The 23,260-nt window shown below is 40.7% G+C and overlaps 1 long non-coding RNA gene across 1 annotated transcript in view; it reads left to right on the top strand.

The window, feature by feature from the left end:
* The first annotated feature begins 7,598 nt into the window (after positions 1–7,598).
* Positions 7,599–23,260, top strand: part of LOC124214287 (uncharacterized) — a 43,567-nt gene continuing 27,905 nt past the window's right edge. Inside the window, exon 1 of the long non-coding RNA XR_006882109.2 lies at positions 7,599–7,729. This is a non-coding gene — a long non-coding RNA (uncharacterized lncRNA). The remainder of the gene's footprint in view (positions 7,730–23,260) is intronic.

The following is a 23,260-nucleotide window of genomic DNA, read 5'->3' as shown; positions in this document are numbered from 1 at the left end:
TGGGTATATACGTTATTATAAATATATCTTATACATACGGATATATATATATTTTGCACAATTGCAAGAATAATTATTAGAAGCCCGGACCTCCATTTATATATATATATATATACGTATGTATAAATAAATATACATATATTTATATATTTATATATCCAGTTATTGCGGCATCGCACGGAAATTGGAAATATTTTTATACTTGAATAGTGTCGTTGGAAAATGGCAGGGGGGGGGGGGGGAGGAGGATGAGACGGAGTCGAGGGTGTGTATTCAATGAAAAGTTGCTGCGGGTGAGAAAACTTTATTTTTCACCGTCGTTTCCTGGCGGCTGCGGCTGGTTGAATTTTCTGCTAACTAAGAAAAGAAAGAAAGAGAGTGAAAAAAGAAAAAAAAAAAACATTCACCAACAGAGAAGGAAGAGAAAAAATAATATAATAATAGCAATGATAATACGTAAAAGAAGATGAATAAGCGAAGGAGAGAAGAAACAAAGAAAAAAAGAGAAGTTCATATCGTATTATTGTATATTATTTATGAACGCTTATACAATACTGCTGCGGCAATTGAGGATGCATACATATATATATATATATATATATGTATATGTGTAGGTATATATATGCCTGTAGAATATAATGAAATCAAAAGTAGCTAATTAATTAAACGAGGCGTATGTTTTTTCACTCCCTGAATTCTTTTTACTTTTTTCACTTCCTCGAACTGTATCTGAAATAATTAATGTATCAGGTTTATTTTCGTATATTATATAAACTAGAATTGAATTTAAACGAACGATAACGTAGGGATGAAGATATAAATGAAATGTGTGGACATTTAATAATTGAAAAATATATACCAGGATCAGATAATTAATCGTGTACGACAACTTCCTCGGGGATAAGAAATTTTTGAAGCCTTTCATGTTCTGCCACTTTTGTTGTTCTTCTTCTTCTTCTTCTTATTTTTTTTTTTTCATCAAGTTCCGGTGTTCCGTGACTCCGAGATGTTGACCCGTGCTCGAATCTTGTATCGTATGTTTCTATTTATGTTATCCACCCTTCGGTTAGTATATAAACGTAGGTGTATATATATATAGACATACAGACAGAGATCCCGAACGATTGTACACGTACGTGATATGTCTAACCTAAAACGGTGATTTTTCCCTGAATATTATAGAAATTGAAATTGATCGATCTTTACCGAATATTGGGCAATAGATTTTTCAGAACGGATTAAAGATATATCAATAAAACCACAACAGCGGTGATCGAATGAGTAAACATTTGTAAATCTAACCGTTGATGAAATTTTTATGAAATTTTCTTCTCTTCTCATCTTTCATTCTCTCGTCCAAACAGCAAAAACCGTACGAAAATGCAACGCAAACACGGAAAATCCGTGTAAAAATCGTAAAATCGATCGCACGATACGTCGTCTCCGGGAAGCGTGATTATAGAAATGCGGTAAATTGTACGCACGTATGATTGAAATTCGTTGCGGCCGTTGGCTCGCGGGGTGTAGGAAAAAAACAAAAAAAAACAAAAAGTAAATAAACAAAAATAAAAATAAAAACGACAGGAATCGAAGAGCATCGATACGCGTATAGAGTATGAAGAAGAAAGAGGCTGAAAAAACGAAAAAAAAAAAATATATCGCGAAAACGGAAAAACGGGGTGAGGGGGGGGGGACAAAAAAAAAAAACGAACGAGTGTTGTCCGAGGGGGCGGCGGAGGGTGGAAAAACGGGAGTTTGAGGGGGGGCTAGGGGGTAGGGGGTAGGGGTCTCACCCCTTCTACGCTCTCGCAACGACGACGGATATGTGCCTCGGTTCGGGGCGCAGAGGCGCGCGATCAATGTCGACGGCCCTTCGCTCTCCCGCCCCTCCGCATCGCGTATCCATGGATACAGCATCCCTCCATCCCCACCAGGCGGGGTGGGCGAGGAAGGTGGGGGTGGAGGCCCGTTTCAGGGGAGGCAGCCAGATTCCGACGAGGAATTTCTACGGGTGGACGGAAGGACACCCACCCCCAACCGAACCCCGGACGGTACCTACTCGCTCCTCGCGCGGTGGTTATACGGCGAAACCGACGGTGAAAGAATTTTTCCCTCAACCACCACCCCCGCGCACTTTTCAACCACCCCCGAAAACTACCGCCCGAGTCATTCGCGGCTCGATTATTATTATACATATACAGCGGCGATTATTCGACATGTCGCCGTTTTTAGAGTTTTGTTGTTTTGTTCTTTTTAAGAAGAGGGGTTGATCTTACGACGATTTCTCTTTCACAACTTTTAGCCAAGAAAGAGAAAGACGCCGACTTGATTTACTGAGAAAATTTAACGAGCCGATAGTGAAATCAGACAAACGGTTAGGACGATGTACAACGAGGAAACCAGACGAATTGTAAAAGTACAAAGTAAGCGTGGAATGAAATAGGATTGCAAAAAAAAAGAGTTGTACAAAAGTGATTCAGGCGCGACACTGAGATAAGCAGAGTGAAATATAAAAATAAATATGTATGAATGTAGTTTTTGGAAATTGATGTAGCAAAAAATATTGATGGAAGATGAATAATTGAAGAACGGAGCATGATTTTGAGTAGCGCCGATTTTTTTTTTTTTTTTTTTTTTTTTTTTTACACCCATCCGAGTACATCCGCTTTCCAGAGGCTCGACTTTCTGCTCCTGGGAATATTTCGGGGAGATGCTGATGTGAGCGCAAGTACCGAAAACGTGGTTTCATTTTTCATTTTGCAAGTTCGCATGCGTTGTACGTAGGCGTACCTACTACGTACGACTGAATATATATGCGCCTGCTAGGCAGCTTTATTTACCGAGCATCGGGCGAGGCTAAAGTACTTACTCCGGTACTCCGGTACCACGCTACATACAGGGTGTACCAATTTGAAAGACGCGTTACGTTTTCGGGGAGATGGGTTCTAAAGGATTTCTCTTGGATCGCGTCTCAACCTCCCCGTGTCTTGCAGAAATTGATTTTTTCTTGTACCTCGCGAACTATTTACTTTATAAAAAAAGAAATCATCGCTCCAGCCTCCGCAGCATCACGAGTAACGATCCCGGACCTCGTGAAAAAAATTCTTCACGTGTCCCCATCCGAGCCGTACAACCTTTGTAGAACAGATTTTCCAATTGAACGATTAGGTCGGTTGAAAACGTAACGTGTCTTCTAGATTGGAACACCCTGTATACTGCTCTAGTATTTGGCAAGGCGGCTCGAAAATTTCGCGAAAAAAATTCCAACCGCGGGTCAAGTGCAAACCCTGGAGAAAACTTTGGACGATTTTTCATGCACGCATGCATCGCTCGAGGAAAACTCACCGCGCTTCGCTGATATTTGAACTTTCTTTTCCTGTTTTCACAGATCGCTTCTTCAGCTACAACTGTACGCTGGTTTTCGATTTGTTTTCAAAGGTATACAGGTACGTAAGAAAAATTCTGTGCCGATAGTCGCCGCGATGGTTACAGATTCACGGATTTATGTTAATTTTATTTCACTTTGTCCTTCGTCCTGTGAAACGATGCGGTACCCAATAGACTCGGTAAAGTCTCGCGGATTTTCCTCTTTTTCTTCGTCCCTGTTTCTTGAGCGACGACTTTATTGTACGTGAAATCTGTTGTTGTTTAACAATTAGTTGAACTTCGATCAAATAACGCCGCCGAGAGAACCGGACAAATAATTTGACGGCTTAATTCCTTCGATATTGATGATCGCGTGGCTAACTAATTTGGATCCGACCTTGTTTAACGGATAATACTTAGATTATGGAAATTTGATGCTTAAATTTACCGTTGCTGCGGTCCTGTTTGTTCTCTTTCAACAAGAAAGTTTCACCTTTACGAGTAAATCAAAAGTACATTGATTTTTTCTGAGGATAGCCTCTCGAAGAATGTGTTTTTTACTCACTGACCCTTGACACCGAGAATCTCTAATCATCATTTCGATGCTTTGTCTAATTTCTGTGCTCAATCGACTCCTTCCGAGCGTATCCTGAAACAAAAAGGTTCCGAACCACGTCAAATCTCTGACCGTAGATTCGCGATTCTTCCGATTTATATGAAAAAATCGTGCCTCGCGTGGACTTCGTTTCATTTACCGACCGAGCGGCCGGGCAGAGATCCACGGGTGACGCGAAAAGAATGGTCCATAGGGTTTGGCGACGCCGGACGTCGTCGTGCAGGGCGTTGCGTCGCCTTGCACGCAAACAACACACAAACGCAAATACACACACACGGAGTCGGAGAGACAGTCGATGGGGTGGGAAAATCGAGTTAAGCCTGTATAGCTAATTTACTTAGTTTTCTCCGCGTGGCGTACGCAGCTAGGGAGACGAAGGCCCGAACACCTTGGAGAAACCCCGTGATGCAGGGTGCTTTGGGTTATTTCGTCTGGACGGCGAAACGCACACAGAACCGTCAAACAACGGGTACTTAACCTAATGTAGAGAAAATAAATCAAAACCCCTGCGTTCGGGGTTTGCGGGAATGCCGGGATCTGCTTTACCGACCAAGGCCGTCCTGCCTACTTCAACGAAATCGAGTTACTCGCCCTGTTGGAGATAATGATATTTATGCACGTGACATGTACGATACGGTTATGACTGGTCCTGTTCTACCAACGCGTACTATTCATGCCTGCTCTAAGCCCAAACTTTCACCTTTACCCTTTTCCACCCTAAAACTCGTCGTTACAACCGCTGTGTATATACATATATATATACGTACGCATATGTGTTACAAACACAGCGCTAATTATTTATTTACTCGGTACGCAACGGTGAAGGAATATTTTCTAATTTTTCGTCTCCCCGTTTTTGTTTGTTTACTTTTGTTTTCTTCTTCTTCTTCTTCTTTTTTTTTTTTTTTACTATTTTCTCCATTGCTCACGGTTTTTATCCCGCGTCGGAGTAAAACGTCCAAACTCGCCCGGTTCATCTCTTTCAGTTTCGAATTTCGATGCATTCTCGCGGGAACGTCGGAATTTCACGATAATATTCGCGCAAATATGCGGCTGTCGGTTATATTCGTGAAATTTTCGGGGAAAATTCAGATATCCGTACGGGTGCATCCGTTTCAGTTTATTTATTCATTTTACTTATTTTTTTATGAAATCGTATTAAATTTGTTAAAAGTGATTATTCAAATTTAAAACGAATAATACCGGAAACAGAGGAAAAGAGTTAGAGGAAGTCGTTGGAAGAACATGAAAACGTGGATATAACTCGAGAAGAGAGGACGGGCAAGAAGATTAGCCGAGCGAGTAATTTTGCGAGAGCTGACTCGGTGCATGCAGCTTTTTCCATTTCATTTTCACACGACTTGCAGCCGGGTGTTCGAATCTCGCTGAAGGATCGCTGAAAAAAAAAATGCGTCAACGCTCGTTTTTTTCTCCTTCGATTGCGTCACACCGTTCGTCGTTACGCGGGAGAAGAATGTAACGACGACAGGCGTAGATACGTTTACAGATCTGTGTATACGACACGCAACAAGAAAGAGAGCCGATTTTTCATTCCGAGTATTCTCTCTCGATCGGATTCGTCGGGCTTGCGCGAGCCGCTCGCCTCGCATCACCTCTGCGTATCTTTTTGCGGTCATTAGGCGTCCACGTTGCCTCTAATTCTTTCCCCTCGTCGGCGGCAACCTGCAACAGGAAATGCGGATCTGATACCACGGAGCAATAACGGTGTCCGGTATTATACCTTTCGCTATCTCCCGTAGCAATGTTGAACAGGGAAACAACCTACTTGTATATATATATATTATTACGGGGCATTCCACGTGAAATTTGCAACTAAGGGGGATGAGGTACATGACCTCACCCCCTTTGGATTTTGATAATTTTTTTTTCGTGCGATGCCGCAACCGACCCAAAAAGTGTCTCGGAATTTTTTTTTCGGACTTCTTTTTTTCCAACCACCGCGGTGAAATTTAAAAAAGATCCAAGAGCCAATTTCGTAAACGTCATTCTTTTTTCAAATGTGATACAATTCACACGGATTTTATGATTTGAAATATTATTTTCAAGTATGAGGTGATAATGGCCGCATAGATTGCGGAATCACATTATTTTTCGTGATTCCGTGATTTATTTAGATCGGGGAAAAGAGAAAAAGAAAAATTCCGAATTCCGAGATGAAAAGACTAAAAAGTTGCGAAAACATTATCGTAAGTATCGAGATCCCGTTGTCGTGTCATGCTTGAAAATCGTATCTAGAATCATAAAACCAGTGTGAATTTTTTCACATTTTTAAAAACGCCGTTTTCGGAATTGGTTTTCAAAGTTTTGTAAACTTCACTGGTGGCTAAAAAAAAATCTGATAAAAATTCCGAGACCCTTTCGTGTCAGCTGCAACATCATACTAAAAAATTTTCAAAATCGTTGAGTCCGAGGTATATGGGTTGCAAATTTGACGTAAAATGCCCCATATATGTCAAGGTATATAAAGTTGTGTAAGATCATATAACATTTTGAAGGAATTCAGTGTGTGATTCATTACATGATTTATTTTGGAAAATTCGATAACATATATGTACCTATACATAAAAATTCGCACAGTAAATTACGAAAGTACGAATCATCAGATATACCGAATGAAAAATGCTGTAATCAACTATGTGCCGAACTATACGAATTTTTAATCCAGTATATCTGATAATTTGTGCATTCGTAATTTATTACGCGATTGCGTGAAAAATTTAATCGAATTTTTCAAAACAAATGACGGAATAAATTACAAGCAGAATTCTTCAGAAACATTTTATTATTCAACACATGAACATTTTCATTAGGGTTATTCGCGCCACGAATACCGTTCGTTTTTGTTTTGTTTTTTTTTTCTCTCCTTTTTCCTCCACCTCGCATAGCCGATCGGAAAATTTTCATCGGTTCAGCGTTATTTCGAAACTATGATCGATTATATCTCTGTGTACCGTACAATATAGGCGGTGAAATATCGGCTGATACGAATTTTAATTCTAATTCCGATTCACCCTGTAGAAACAGTGTTTCGTGTATTACGCGACGCGATTGTGTTCTTTACAGTCTGACCGATCCAAACGCGTGCGAAGGTGGCGAAAGACGAACGTGGACGACGGCGGGCGAGGAATCTGGAAAAGTAGCGAGTTTCGGAAGGGCGGCGTGCATGGACCACGGCCTCCGAGCCATCATCCCCTACCATTCCGGGATGACGAAGGGGTGGGGATGAGGGGGTCGCCGCAGGGGAACGAGGGGAAGTTAGGGGAGGGGGTGTTATATAAGGCTAGGACGTGGGGGGGAGACCTCAGTACGTTGGAGAGGAGCGTATTGTGACGTCGATTTGAGACATTTTCACCCTGACACCCGTCGCCAGTCGACGACGGTCACTGGGCTGCGTTTCTTTTTTCATTTTCATTCGTTCGTTCGTTCGTTCGCTCCTTTGCTTGCACGCTTTCATTTCTGTTTCGTTCGTTATTACGAACGAATCGAAGAATCAACGATTCGATTCATACTAAACAACAACAACGGCAACGTAATTATACCGCTTGTACAAAGGATGGAATCTGGGGTTAAAAAAAAAAAAAAAAAAAAAAAAGAAAAAAATGGAAAATCATCAACGTGCAGTTTCTTTCGGCCCCCCTCCCACCCCCCCTACCCTTGTGTGATCATCATGCTTGATCCAGTTCTGCTTGGTCATCATCCTCGTCGGTGTTCCAGGATGCGTAAAACGTGAGTCAGCTACTTAATTTGTATTTTCATACACGAGGGGCGGTTAATAATTCTTCTTTTTCCTTTGTACACTCGTTCCAAGTTTCATTTTTTGCGTCATTACATATTTCGTAACAGATTTTTTTTTTTTTTTGTTCTTACTCGCTCCCTGTCTCTCTGTCTCTCTCTCTATCTCTTTCTCTCGCGATCTCTCCGTTTTCTCCTTGATTCGGCAAATTTACCTCGCGATTAACTTTGGACTCTACACCCTGCGTAATATCTTCGTGCGAACAAAGGGGTGCAACGGCTCTCTCAGAAGCCAGACGGTTAGACGGGGGTTACTTCAAACCGACGTGTATAGACGATAATCCGCGCGCGAATATTCCTTTCTACCATATATATATATATATCTATGTAGTATATATATCCTGAGCTGAGAGGGATTTCATTTCGAACACGACTTTGCATAGTAGAAAATCTTTATCGATCGCAGATGGTCCAGATTCACGTTTCGCGAGTTATATTCTTTTCGAAAATCGTTGCGATCCCAAGAAGACATTGTTTATCCTGCAGTGTGGGAACGATTTTTTTTTTTTTTTTTTTGTAACAGACATACACGGAAATTTCTTGCTTTTGTAAAAATTCGCGTCTTTAATATAAGCGTGGTACAGATAAGTTTGTACGGTTATGACGAGCTTCAAAAGAGACCGAAATCACAGACAATAATTGTCGTAAAACATCGACAAATCGCGAAGCCTTTTACCTCGTTAGATAAAAATTTAAACAGTCGAAGGTGAATGGATGGAAGAAAAAAATGGAAGAACGGTAGATGTCGCAAATTCGATTATCCGACAAATGTGATTTCGTACTCGACGAATTCAGAGAGCAGCGTAGAGAGAGAGAGGGAAGATAATCGAAATTAAAACAGATATTTGGCAAGTTCGGAAAAAAGGCTTTTCGGTAGCCCGACCAGTTCCGAGTTTTCCGACGGTCCAGAGCTGGTTTTGGTTCGCATATGGCATGCAGGGTCGGTCGCCCCGACATCGAACATGTGTTGTTAACCTGCCTATAGGTAGAAAGGATCGTTGAATGCCGGGAGGTATTGCAGGCCGATAAAATGACGATGAAATTCCTCGGCAACGTCGTGCATTTATTCATACACTGTTAAAAATTATCGTGAATATGGCCTGGTTGTAAATTTACAAATTCGGTGCATCAATTGAAAATTTACAATCAAATTTACAGCGAAGAAAAGATTTACTATTTTTTCTTTGCACGATAAAAGATCCGGAGGGGAGTTTAGAATTTCTCTCGGAGCTTTCGCTGCACGGCAAAATTGCTGGGTGAATTTTTTTTTTTTTTTTTGCAACAGGTTAAAAAAATCGGGCCCTAAGAAAAATTATTATTCAAATCGACAGGTTTCTGTTCTACTTACGATTATACCGATTCTACGTATTAGTTTTTTCTTGTACGTTTTATACGGAATTATTTTTAACATCAACAGGTGATACGTGTAAATGTTTGTTGAAAAATGTTTGTGAAGAATGAAAAACAGCATGGAATATTAATGCAAAACGCGTACGGTTTATGGAAATGTTAATTAATTATCGCGTGATTCGGGAAATAACTTTTTTACAAAGCGACGAGAATTGTCTGGAACAATATGACACAAGATCTTTTTCATCACGTTCGCAGAAATATGTTTCTTGTCAAATTGCCTCCGGCAATCTGAACCTCTGTGAGGCGTGGAGTCGGTATAAGCTAAACGAAGAGATCGCGTGTCACCGCGTTTAAACCGAACTGCGCGTGAAATTCGTGATTCGCCACGATCTGGGAATTAAATCTAATCCAACTCGCTTCCTCTTCCTCACTCTCTTGCTTGTTATCGTAAAGAAGATTGAACCACGAGTAAGAGGAAAAGTTTTTCTTTACAACATAAACAAACTCAAATCCGAATATTTGATTTTCACCAACTTTTACGCGTCGCGTGTACGTTGTGGGTATTTATTTTCTATCTTTTTTTTTTTGTTCCTGTTTTTCGGATTCGTCAATTTTAACCGACGGTATTTATCTCCGTTTCATCCCTAGCCTGAACTCTTCGGTACGTGGGCAGCCAATTATCAGTCGAATAATGCTTGCAACGATAAATGAAAATTATAACGATTATCGCTGTGTATTAATTGAAATTCTGTAGATACATCGTAAGTAGATCGTACGTTAGGTGAAGCGTCGCGATCTTTGTGAGTAACGAAGGGACAAAAAAAAAAATAAAGGACAAATAATAAATAAAAACCTCGAATCGATTGATCCGCAATCGTGAATTTAGAAAAACAAAAAGGTGCTAAAATTAATTTCAGATATGATTATCAACGCAAATTAATTGATTCAACTAGAAACTTTTATACGTTTATATATGACGTCGTGATATATAATATCAGATACAATAACGTGCAATTACACTCGTTCGCGTATAATAATAAATTCCGTATAGCTCGAGGCTCGCAATTATTCATTCGTGTGCACACATTGACGCCTGTACATGTACATGTATACATATATATGTTTAGATATCAGTACGTATAAGTCATGGATTCATGTGCAGAAGAGATATATATATATACATCGGCATTTTTTTTTTTTATTCGCAAAAGCGCGAAGTGGGATCCCTGCGCTTTCTCTCTCTCTCTCTCTCTCTCTCTCTCTCTCTCTCTCTCTCTCGCTCGCTTTTTCTCGCTCTCCGTCTCCTCATCGGAGGACTAGAATATGCACAATGGATAGGAGCTGACAATGCCGTCGTTAGCGAGGCAGTCGACGGCCCGAGGCGTTTCGGCGGTGCAAAGGAGGCGTCGCGACGCGTCGCGTCGTCTGCATGCCCGGGTGGCGGAAAACGGTTCTTCGTATATAATATATATATATACCTAGATATAATACATAAAATGGCAAGACTAAACGGAGCTGGTATCCCAGGGGTTCGGGATTTTTCCGCCTGCCTGTATAATGATCCTACGAAACCCAAACCGGGGCACAGCTCGACCCCACGTGGGAGGGAAAAATCGGGTGAGGGATGACTGAGGAGGCGAGGCCGCCATCCACGGGGTTGGAAAAATAAACACTCTCTTTTACCAATTTATATACGACGACGGTTCGCGCCGAGCGTCGTCATCCTTCGGGGTAAATAATAAACCCGGTTTGCCGGAGACGAAGATTAAGAGGACGATAGCTATAGTCAGTCTTTACCGACCGAGTGAAATATCGCTTATTTTCACTATCTTCACTTACGCTCGCAAGCGTCGCCGACGGAAAAAAAAACGTTACTCGTATAAGATGTGTTCCGCCTGCGGTGGCCAGCGAAGGGATTGAAATTTTTATTTTTTTTTATTTTCATGCCAGGACAACGCAAGGGCATTTATTTCTGTAGCAAGTAGAAAATCAATTACGGCAATACATTTTCTGGCGTTGTTGTTGCGTGAGACAAAACTTTTTTCTTTTTTTTTGTTTAATATACGTATTCGCGATTTTTGCATTAGCGATGCTCAAGTATCGAAGATATTTTAGGAACAGAGTGAATAAAAAATAAATAAAACGGAATCAGTTGCAAAAGCTGAGATATCGATGCTTCGTTTCAAATCGACCGACCAATTTTGTCCAACATTTTTAGGGTGCATCGTTTCACTGACCGGAACTCTCTCAGCCGTGTATTATGATTTGTCAATGAGACTTGCCAACCGAGGCTTCGAGTATCGTGAATTTTGAGAGGAGGAGGCAATCTTGAATTTTTAAGAAATGAAACAGAGGTCTCGACGTTTGGTTTTGCTCGGGTAGATTCAGTCAGGATGACGCGAGGGATAAAGTACCGTATATCTGACAACTACGAGTTACGGATGGATGAATAAATGGATAAATGGAGAGAGACTTGATACAACCTGGCAGGAGATCATTTGTTACAATTTGGAAATAAGCTCTCTTATCTTACGTCTACTTGTATACCTGTATCTATACATATATATATATATATATATATGTGGTATATATCTGTATAAATAATGCGCTGCCGCCTTTCGGGGCCAATTTTTGTCCCTCGAGTTTCGAGACTGTTAATCAGAACTTACATCCGAGTAAAAAGATTCCCCCGTAATACGTGAGGGTTGAAGAAAATTTTAATAGATTGAAATTTAATACATCTTGATTCCATTAACGAAAAGAACATCGGTGTAGTATCATATATTCTCGTATCATTTTTTAAATCGGAAAAATTCGCAGCAATTGTACGATTCAGGGGGAATTTAGTGGTTGTAAAAATCGTTCGATTTATTATGGGTTAACCGCGAGGTGGTTGAAAAAAAAAAAAAAAAAAAAAAAAAAAATTGCCACGGGTTCGATTTAATTTGGCCTCATGCTCTCGAGGATTACCAAGGGTTTTTCGCTGAGGCAGCGAGAAAACTAAGACAAGGTAACAATCGGAGAGAGGGTGAGAATTTCCTCGGAGTTGGCTCAATCTAAGAATTCCCACTTCCTCTCCGTGCATCGATCTTATATCCCGCCCTTGTGAAGTTGCGACGTCTTTACCCCTCGATCACCTCAGCGCCACCCTTCGATCGGCATTGATACTGTTATTATAGGCTGCGCGTATAATAATCTCAACCTGATCATTCGCAGGCTTATGGTTTAGGCTGGTCCGCGTTGGGTTAGGTTAGGTTCGTTATATATAAACCCTCGTAACCTGCGATTGATTCAGACGCTCCGTTTTCACCCTCCGCGTTACTGTACGAGATCGTTTTTTTTTTTTTTTTTTTTTTTTTTTTTTTCTCCCACTCTAGTCGAAATATTTTCCTGTCAAATCTAACGAGACATTTATCGGATAAAGCAGCGTTCAACCTGCGGAAGTTGGGACATTTTTTTGTCATCATTTGGATTTGATATCGGTATAATGAGAAATAATGTGGATTTCTTGTAGCGGTGTTACGTCGAACCTTATAAACGAAATTTCTGTCAGTCAAATGCTTTGCAATGAAGTAATTGTGTTCGTATTGTTAATTTTTATAGCTTGTACGGTTAAAAAAAAAACATATCAAAATTCAACAGTTCTGGATCTTGATGAAAATTGTCGGTTTCAACCAATGTCAAGTGTCTGGAATACGCTTTGAACCACAGCAAAAACTGTTGAATTTAGAGAATAGGGCGGAAAACACGTTTTCTTGATTCGAATTGATGCAGTTTCACTAACAACAAATAAGCCGAATTGTTATTTTGATTACATATTATTTGCTGCAACAAATGAAATTCCTTTAAATCTACAAGAACAAAAATAAAATAGTACCAATTCATCAACCTGTATGTGTCTTTAAACTCATCGTCAACCGATATCAATTCTCTTCAATGTCATTGTGTGTTGCTGAATAACCAAAATTTGAAAAAATTGACAAAAATCGATTATTATTATTATTATCATTATTATTATTATTATTATATTTTTCCGAGCACAGTTCGTACCCAGGGGATTCGAGCCGTAAGAAAATGAATCAACTACTCGTCTCTTTAGCGGCGCAGGTGCATCGCTCAGCTCGATCGGCCGACAGTCTATGAAATCCTGCGGTGGCCCCCGAAGGCCTCGGGATTCGCGGTGCGGAATTCCCATCCGGGGATAAGCCGTAACGACGGGGTTGCGAAGATCGATGCCACGCAATCTCACACGTGCAGAGAAGTCGCGACGCGGATTCGACATGCGCGAAAATTATACACGACTACCTGCGCGTATTTATAATAGGCGATTGTAGTAACGATACGCGAAGGTTGTTGCGTACACTTAGTCGCAGCGATACCGATTGCGAGACGCCTAATTTTTTTTATACTTGTCGGTTAAGGTAAGTGTACCAGTTATTGACACGCTTATACACAACAATTATCGACCCTTTTATTTTCCAAAATTATAAATTGACGACGTGCACGGATTGTGAATTTCTCGATGACTAAGACAAATTCCTAGAGGGTTAGACACTCGGAATTTGTTTTTTGGTGATTTTAGCACCAAGGATCGTACAGATAGAACCGAAAAAGGTCAATGTTTTGGAGAGGGTTAATAACTTTTAATAACTAATAATAATAATAACTAATAATAAATAATAATAACTAATAATAATAATAACTTTTAATAACTGTTAATAACTTGTACTTACCTTACGTTGGTAATGCAGATTCAGCCTGCAGCGCCACCGTCGGCCGACCGTCAAACAGACTCAATTTTCGTAATATAACGTAACCTATGATCGTCGAATTTCGTATTCTTAGGTCAAGGACGGTTTACAATGTCTTTGCAAAGTTGGAGGATAAGGAACTAAGAATATCGGTAACGCTTTCGCAGAATCCGTTTCAGTAGAGTCTCGCCAAATTTTAACTTCGAACCGACGTGTTTCTACAAGGTTGTACCGTACAGAGATCGCAGACGAGCCTAGAATTTTTAGAGAAACACGAAACGATTACGGAAGCGGTTACGATTACGGTCAAGTACCAGATTCGACGGTCACGGGTTACGTTGTGTTTACAATGATTGAGCCTGATTTCACGACCGGCCGGCGGTGGCGCTGTAAGCTGAATCTGCATTACCGACGGAACCGGATCGTCGAAAAAAATCAACCGTGACAGAATCACCGTCTCGAAGTGTACACGGATCATCAGGTACCGCCGAATACGCGTGTAGATATCCTGTTACGTATATAATATTTACGCACGTACGTGTTTGCCTCGTGTACAAACCCTGCAGCATTCTCGCCTGTTCAAACAGCGGGACTCGCGACCCTCTTTGCGGACGGTTGTTGTTGCTGAGAATGTCGGGCATGATCGCATCCCCGCGGTGCTTCGACGATACACACACGCAATCTCGGCGGCGACGAGCGAAACCCGGGGTTTCATTCCAGACACATTTCCGGTACTGCCAAACTCGCTTCGGTCTAATTCCCTCGGTCTCGTTACTGTTTACCGGGAGTTTTCCGTGAAACTCATCGCCAAATGCCGAAAGATTACACAGGCTTACAGAGGCTTGTGTTTTTTTTTATTGCCATGTTTTGTCACACGTTGAAAATTGTTCAGTTTCTGTACACGGGTTCTTTAGCGACGAGGTTCACGGAAAACGCCCGAAGTAATTTACACGCCTCGTATGCATTGTCGATACGTCGTCGGCATGAGAGATTAAAAATGAATTCAAATTTCTTCTTTTCGAGAAGACCTCGGAAGTCGACAGAATTAAGGCCAATTTTCGAGCAATCGTTTGATTTCAAACGAAAGGTTTTAACCCAATTTCACGCGAACTTGCCATTTTGTCCGCCACCTCGGACGTATTCTTTTGTCGCATTTTTTTATGTCGTTTTATGTTGCCGGATTACACGATGTGACAAAAAATAAAGAGAAAGAAATAAAAAAAAACAAAAAAAAAAAAAAGAAAAAAAAATGAGGAGAAAAAGGGGATGACAAACGGGAGTCAGAAACGGTTTGGAGATAGCATACATATATGTATATTATATACGGGTACATTTATCACGAAGATTCTCCCACGCCAGGCATAAGCTTCGTCCCTAGCTCACTGGCGTAACTCCTTGGAAAAATTTGACTACCAGGCAGACATCATGTTTGTAGATATTTTGTCGTCATTATTTTCTTCAATTACGCGAATTTGTTTTTTTTTTTTTTTTAAATCTAATTCTATCGCTTCTACGTCATAAAAAAACATTATCATGATGTAAAAGTTCACGAAACAAAAATTTTCAACCCTTGAAGAAGTTTTTTTTTTTTTTTCTCGAGTCAACGAAAGCGGTTTCGATCGTTTCGCAATTCTCGTTGCTAGGAAAAAAAAAAAAAAATCACGGTTCATAAATTGCTATAACTACGGGAAATTTTTAGACACAATTCTATGCAATGAAAATATTCTATTTCGACGCCACTGCGCCCTTTCCTGCACCCTGTATCTCGAAGCGTATGTAGCCATGAGAATTACCGCATACTCGTATCGCCGCCCTCCCTCTCATAAGCCGTGGTCTCATCCGACAGAGTGACGCGAGCGACGTCTTGACGCTCCGTCGATAAAGAAGCGAGCCACGTTTCTCGCGTCTCGCTCCGTTCCGTTCCGTTCCGTTCCGTTCCGTTTCGTTCGTTCCTTTTCAGCAGCGCGGGCGTGGAGAACTTAAGCTCCCCGTAAGAAAGCTGCGGGCTTGGATCCTCGCACGCGACGTAAGGTGGCTGTGTCGATAGCTTCGAAACCTTTTCCCGGCGTTTCGCCTAAAAACCACAATCCTCGACGCGAATTTATTTCCGCTTCAAAACATTTCGCATATGTATAACGGTTACCGTTTATTCTCGATCGACTCTTCCTCGCTTATCTCTTCAACGGATTCCTCGAAACGATTCGATTTATCCTCACGTCGCTGCACGATGTTTTATTTCCTCGAAACGCTAGAGCGAGAGCCGAGAGTCGAGGGAATGAAAAATCCGATTTCCACGTAGGCTAAGATATTTATTTTTTTTATTTATTTTTATTCAATTTTTTGAAATATTCATGCCATTCGATTCGTTTAAATTCAACGACAAATTTATCAAAAAAAAATAACAATAACGCACAATGATTGTCGAATGATTTTTTTGGATGAGAAAAAAATTTAGGTATGGTCTGTTCTCTGCGGTAATATAGGGACACCGTTATCACTGTTACCAACGAAACAAATGTGAAACATCGGCGCGAATGTGCGTGAATTAAACATAAATATACGGGATGCGATCACCGTCCGTGGGACAGACTCCAATCAAACTGTACAAATATTAGGAAGTCGTATCAACGTGTGGGTGTTTATACGATGCATAGCGCGGCACCTCGTCGTTACTATACTTATACCCTATATAATACATATTTATTATATATCGCCGCAGATACGTCGAACAATTACTCTAGCAGCGGTTCTCAATACGGCGAATCATAAATTTATCCATCACCTATGCACAGAATTCCTGTACGTATGATGCAAAATGTTATTCGATCGTTGAAATCTGGTTGACGTTTCGCGCAAAGTCAACGTCGAAGCAGACTCTGACGAAAGCGAAAATATTAAAATAAAAAAAAAACTTGTACGTGATAAATTACGTTGATTGGAAAAAAAAAGATAAAAATAGACCTCGCCGTGAAGAATTATTTATACGTTAATCTTCTATTGTGTCTATTATAGCTGGGCATGTTGCAGCATAGAGTACCTTGTAAGGTAGCTTTTGACGTTCGGGGATGAAACGAGACTGAATTTAGCAGGCGAAGGGACAACGAAACGCGTGAAATTATGTCGGAGCACGTACCGCATCTAGGTGCTGGACCGTATTTTATTATTTATTTCGGTCGTTACCGTTCTGACGACCAAGCGGAAATATTATATATATATATATACACACACACATATGTATATGCGTCTGTGTATATTATATACGTATTTTACCAAAATGCTGACCGGAATTTCAAATATTGCGACGACGGATCGGGATGCTTCCTATGCACGCAATATTTTGTCGTTCTACCGTACACCCAAGATATTATGTAAACATATATATTGAAAATTTAAAAAACATGCACACCATTATTAATCGCTCTTCGTTATACAATTACTACATTATCATTGCTACATGCGCGGGGAGAAGAAGAAGAGCAGATTTTAGTCGAAACTATTGGAAAAGACGGACACGTCAGGGTTTTTGGTAAAAAAAAAAAAAAAATGATCATTCGAGAGAATGCACAGGGTGTGCTAAATACGTAGACTCAATGTATGACCAACGTGCGTATGGAACGCACAATTTTACCAGGTGTCATTCTACAACCGTCTATTACACATTTATCTCTGTATCATACTCGCGTACGTACGTAATTATGCATGTGTGTGTACGTTGGTGCCCTTAGCAGTCGGAGAGTAGGGTTGAAACTACCACTCGCCTCGTGCTTTTTCCCCTCGGGCAGGATAGATACCAACGAACGATGAGGCGGAGTTGCTGGGGGAGGAAGCGAACCGGCTCCTCGACATTACTAAAATGTCAGAGAATGTCACCCGTCTCATAATCTATGCCAACCCCTCACCGAATCCCAAACCCTCGCCACCCGCCTCGCATTCCCCGAGAGAAAGAGAGAGAGAGAGAGAGAGAGAGAGATGGAGAGATTAATTTCCTTATATCGTTAAAATGATCAATTTCACACTACTGTTTATTATCCAAGCGTCTTACGTGGGAGATGTCGTGGACATTCTGTTTCTTTTTTTTTTTTTTTAAAGTTTCGCATCCCCGCGCTATTCGTGCAACTACTCGTCGTACCGCGTTCGAGCGATAGTATCGAAAAAGGAAACCAAAAAAGCAAAATCAAAATTTCGACCTTTTTTTGATGGTATTTTTTTTATTTCTTTCTTACATTGTTTTGTTGTTTTTTTTTTTTTTTAAACCAGCTCCAACTCCTCAAGCCGGTCTTCGCGCCTTCGCGAGGAGGATATTCATTTAAAATCAATGTTTCATACGTCTGTAAGGCTTCTCTCGTTAGCCTCTGCAGAGAGGGATACCAGGAGACATACGATCGCGAAGGGTGAATGTGCGTATACAATACTTGACCACGCGTACGTGCGGTATATGTATAAACACACACACACACACACATACGCGCGCGCGCGACTAAACCTTTGGTGAATATAGAGTCAGCAACATCGCCACGTGGGTAATTTTTTCACCCGGATGTTAAAGAACTGCGGAACGCGTTTCGCCAATTTACGTACGAAGGATCGATGAACTCTGATGAAATTCATTGAACTTTAGATCGGCTGATTATAACTCCTCGTGCATAAGCACAGGAGATAATTGTTTCATCACCGGGGTACGTAGAGTTACTTGGATTACGATCGTCGAGACAAAGTAAGTTTATGTTTTGTGTTTTTTTTTTTTCTATAATCAGCTTCTGTAAAGTTGGGTGAATTTTATAGGGGGAGTGGGCATCGATGTAACGCGTGTCACATTTATACCCAATTTGTAAGCCTAACCCAACCTGACGTTGACGAAATATGGGCCATTTGTGTTCAAGCTACACCTGTGTGTACCTAATTAACGGTGACTTAGCTTGACTCCCGACACTTGAGACACGCCGGTAGATACGTATAACATATCATAAGTCGACCGACGTTGAGAGAAGTTGGCGTCGCGCGGTACACGAATATACGTGTATATTTTCAAACAGAAGAAAAATTATTTCTCCTTGGCATTTTATTGAACGTGAATTTTGACGAAAGTGGAAGAGAAAAAAAAAAAAAATGTACGTATTATATTCGATTCGCTTCTTCTTCCTCTTCTTCTGCTTCTTCGTTGATGTTTGCTTTTTGTTAAACGAGGGTGGGGTGGAGAAGAATCTGTTATTTAAAATCTCCGGGGTACCTTAAACCCCGTTGTTCATTCATGCGGGAGAATTTCGAACGATGCTTCAGAGTAGGATAGTGGCAAAGATATCCAAGGGAGAAATGTTGAGGGAAAGGTAAAGGTGGGGGGGGGGGGGGGGGGGGGAGGCAAATGGATGAACAAAAGATGAAGCGCGGTGGTGAGACGAGCCCTATATTACAACAGAGGACCGGAAATGAAACGATTTTTGTCACAGGCTATCTCTCACCTTTCCTTTTCTCCCTCTACCTTTTTTTTTTTTTTTTTTTCTTTTCTTTTTATTCTCTCGCTGCACGGAGAAGGTGAAACGAAGAAGAGGTTACACGTAAGAGACGTTTCGATGCTCCGCGAATGGATCCACGTGGAACGATAAGAATCATACAAGTGCATAGGAGTTGCCGAGCCGAGTCGAGCCGTTTGTCGGAGCGTGAAAAGCAATCTTATTTTCTATCCCTTGAACCGCCGGATGATGGGGGGGGGGGGGGAGGGGAGGAGGAGGATTTGACGCACAATGCAGGAGGACAATCGACGTCATAGGTTATACACGTGAGAGGGAAGAATATCTTTCGTCTGTCGACAACAACGCGACACAAACTGTTTTATACATATATGGGTATATTATACGGTATACATTTATCTACGATTACGACGTATGTTAATAAATTTGTTTTGTCCATCGCAGGCTTCTGGAGGATATGATAATACAACGCGCTATGCACGTACAGCGTTGATTGTCAATGTTCGTTTTATGTCACAGAGTGCGGGCTCATTGTTAGGCGATGCAAGGGAACGGGATGAAGATATGCGTATTTCATCTTCTTCCTCGTTTTCATCTTCAATTTTTCTATTGGTATTTTTACTTTTCTTTACGGGGGATCGGCATAGGGGTCGATAGAAGAAAATCCGTAATACGAACGCACATTGCTGGCGTTTTATCCGATATAAAAGAGAAGAGACGAGAAGTGAAGTGAAGTGAGGTGAAGTGAAGTGAAGTGAAGTGAAGTGAAGAGAGCAGCTCATTGAGAATGGTGGAATAGAGAAATTCATCCTACTATAGGAAAATGCGGCATGCGGGATCGTGTGATGTCCACACAGTGGCATTTCAAACAGCAACGTGAATATCGATGTATCGCACAGCAGTACGTGTCGCGTATAATGCAAGTGCAAGTCGCTCGTTCGAGAGATAAGCGAATTCTAGCTTTAACTCGTGTGACACATAATATTTATACACGTGAAAACCTGCATTTGTTTTTTTTATTTAATTTTTTTTTTTTTTTTTATTCCCTTATCACTTTACTCCAACCTAAAAGCTTTGCTGAAAAATTGAACACGGAAAGCGACTTTAGCTTACCATTTATGTAAATTAGTGATTGTATCGGTATGCGCAGAGGCGATGTTCGATAAACTTGTCCGAGGTGATAATCTGAGTGAAGCAAAAGTTTCGGGAGAATGAAGTTTGAACGTTGCTTTCAGTTTCTTCTTTTCCTCTCGAACTCACCGAACGAAATTAATCGTTCGTGAACGAGGTTTAATATTTTTTTTTTTTTCTTGCGTCAGATGTAAAAAAGTTTTCTCTTCAGTTGGAGAATATTTACAAAAAGTTTCGTATTTTTCGAGAAAAATCAATTTCTGTGCGCTTTTCGTTGAAAATGATGACTCGCGATTTCTGAAAAATTCTGAAAAAATTATTTTCGACCCGTTCGAAAAAAGAACACACACAGTTTTTTCCCCTTCGCAACTTTTTCCCAAACGTACAATTCTCGCATCGCGGAAGATGAGATCTAAAATACATACTTCTAAACGGTGGGTGGAGAAGATTTGAAAAAATTAGAAAACGTATATTTGGTGGAGTAGAAGTAGGAAGTAAATCGGCGACCAATTCGGCGGAGATCGGGGTCAAAACTCGTTCACGTTCGTTTGGACTACACCACATGATATATGTATGTATGTATATATATATATATATATATATATATATATATATATATACGTGTGTGTATATATTGGATAATAATACTTCCTTAATACTTATAAATATATTTGACAGAGCCAAAAGCGAAAGAGCGAGCGCGAGCAGACAAATACATACAACACAAAAGGTAGACACACACGGGAAAAGTTGCAGCAGTGAAAGTTCGCCAATTTGCGAGGCTTTTGCTCTCTTTCTTCTATATACAATACAGCAACCCACCCCTGCAAGAAAAGCCTATAACGGTGGTTAGTGTCAGGCCAGAGCTAGAGAACGGCCCTCGGACCTTTTGTATCCATCCCCTTCCACCTCCACCCACCCCCCCTCTCTGCACCTGCAAAGGAATTATTATGATGTCTGTAAGAAAATTCTGCAGGATAAAGAGCGTCGTGCAGAAAGGAAGAAAGAAAAGGGTGGAAGGGAAGGAAGAGGAAAAATGGAAGGAAGAGGTGGGCGATAATTCTTCATATCTCGGTACACGATACACCATTATACGTGTGTGTATATATATATGTATATATACGTATCGTCCCAGGGTATATTGCATCGCGTATTTAAATAATACGTATACTTGGACCTACAGCGCAGCATTGTGCGGAGATGAAAATGCAGAAAATTATATTATATAATGATAAATTGCGTAGCCACCTTGGTATAATTGCAATGCGGTAAGCAAATGATTATTATAAACGAACGAGTTTATAAGTATATGAAGAAAGAATCTGACCCCTCGATGACGGGGTGACGGTATCGATGCGGATTCCGCAGTGATTTTTCACACGTAACCTGTACTATATGCGAATTTGGGTGACAATGAAAATACAGACTGTCACGGGGAATCGAGAGGCGAGTGTGCAAGTCGGTCAAAGCGCGGGGAAATAATAAGGCTAAAGTAGCAGCCGTTCGTCCCCAGGGGATGAAAATACGAGAGAGAGAGAGAGAGAGAGAGAGTGAAGGAGGAAGAGAAACAACAAAAAACGACCAAGGAAAATAAAAAACAAAAGTTGCGAGCTGCCGGATCGCCGACGCCGAGTGCTTTTCCGGCCTGAGGCTTGACGCCGTTTCGGTTTTTCTGCCTCTGTATACATATGTATAGTATGTATTTATACTATATATATATATATATACACATATATATATATGTATGTATGCATGTATGTATACAGGTACGTATAAGCCGCGGATACACACGCGTACGATTTTCGGCCGGCTCGCAATCTCGCCAAAGTTTAATTCTTCTTCGCTTCGACGTTCTCTTCCACTTTTTTTTTTTTTTTTTTTCCTCTTTTGCTTTTTATTATTGTTGATCGTTTGTTTTTTTATTTATTTATTTTTGTCTTTTATTTTCTCTTCGGCTATTTTCTCGCTCCACTTTGTTCCACCTGTGCTATCGTTTTGTTTTTACAGTGGCGTTCCTTTTGTTCCCTACTTCTTTCTCTCTGTGAATTTGTACATTTTTTTTTCTCTCTCTCTTCTCATTTCCTTACGCATATCCGCGAGTTCGCGGATGATCAAAAGATTTTCGTTTACACTGTGTATACGAGATAAGGGGAGGAGGAGGGGGGGGGGGGGGGGGGGGGGGGGGAGGGTTGATCAACAAATGGAGTCAATTAAAACGAGCCTCTCTTCGCAAAAGGAACACGCAGCTTTTTATTCGTTTATTTTTTCCTATTTGTAAATCTACGTACCAGATAAGAATAATGACGGACAGGTTGACAAATCATTGTAAATAATTTTATTGAAAAACGTGGACATATTTTTTTTTTTTTCCCCTCTTTATTCCTCTTCTTGTTAATTATATTGACAAATCATCGGCGAATAATGAAGAAGAAAAAAAAAAAAAAACAATTGAACTTAGGTACGCGCATGGAAATTTATAGTGTCAAAGTTTGTATTTCACAGTTTTTGTACAGATTAATTTCTCACCCCTTGATGATAATTCACCCGGTAGATAATTCGTAGGCAAACATTTGGGTTAATTAATTTGTCCGGGGAATTTCTGAATTATTTGCAAAAGGAATTCGTTGATATACGTAAGCTTGTGACTCGACGCCGGTGGATGTCGTAGACGATAACTTGAATCGCGACGTGTGATAGCGACGATTAAACCGCACCGACAGTCGCCGACTTGTTTGACAGGTGTTTATAGGTGCCAGAAGCAAGCC

The sequence above is a fragment of the Neodiprion pinetum genome, chromosome 3, assembly GCF_021155775.2.
Source record: "Neodiprion pinetum isolate iyNeoPine1 chromosome 3, iyNeoPine1.2, whole genome shotgun sequence".
Lineage (NCBI taxonomy): Eukaryota > Metazoa > Arthropoda > Insecta > Hymenoptera > Diprionidae > Neodiprion > Neodiprion pinetum.
Note: the sequence above shows the minus strand (reverse complement) of the source record. Positions and strands in the feature narration are given on the sequence as shown.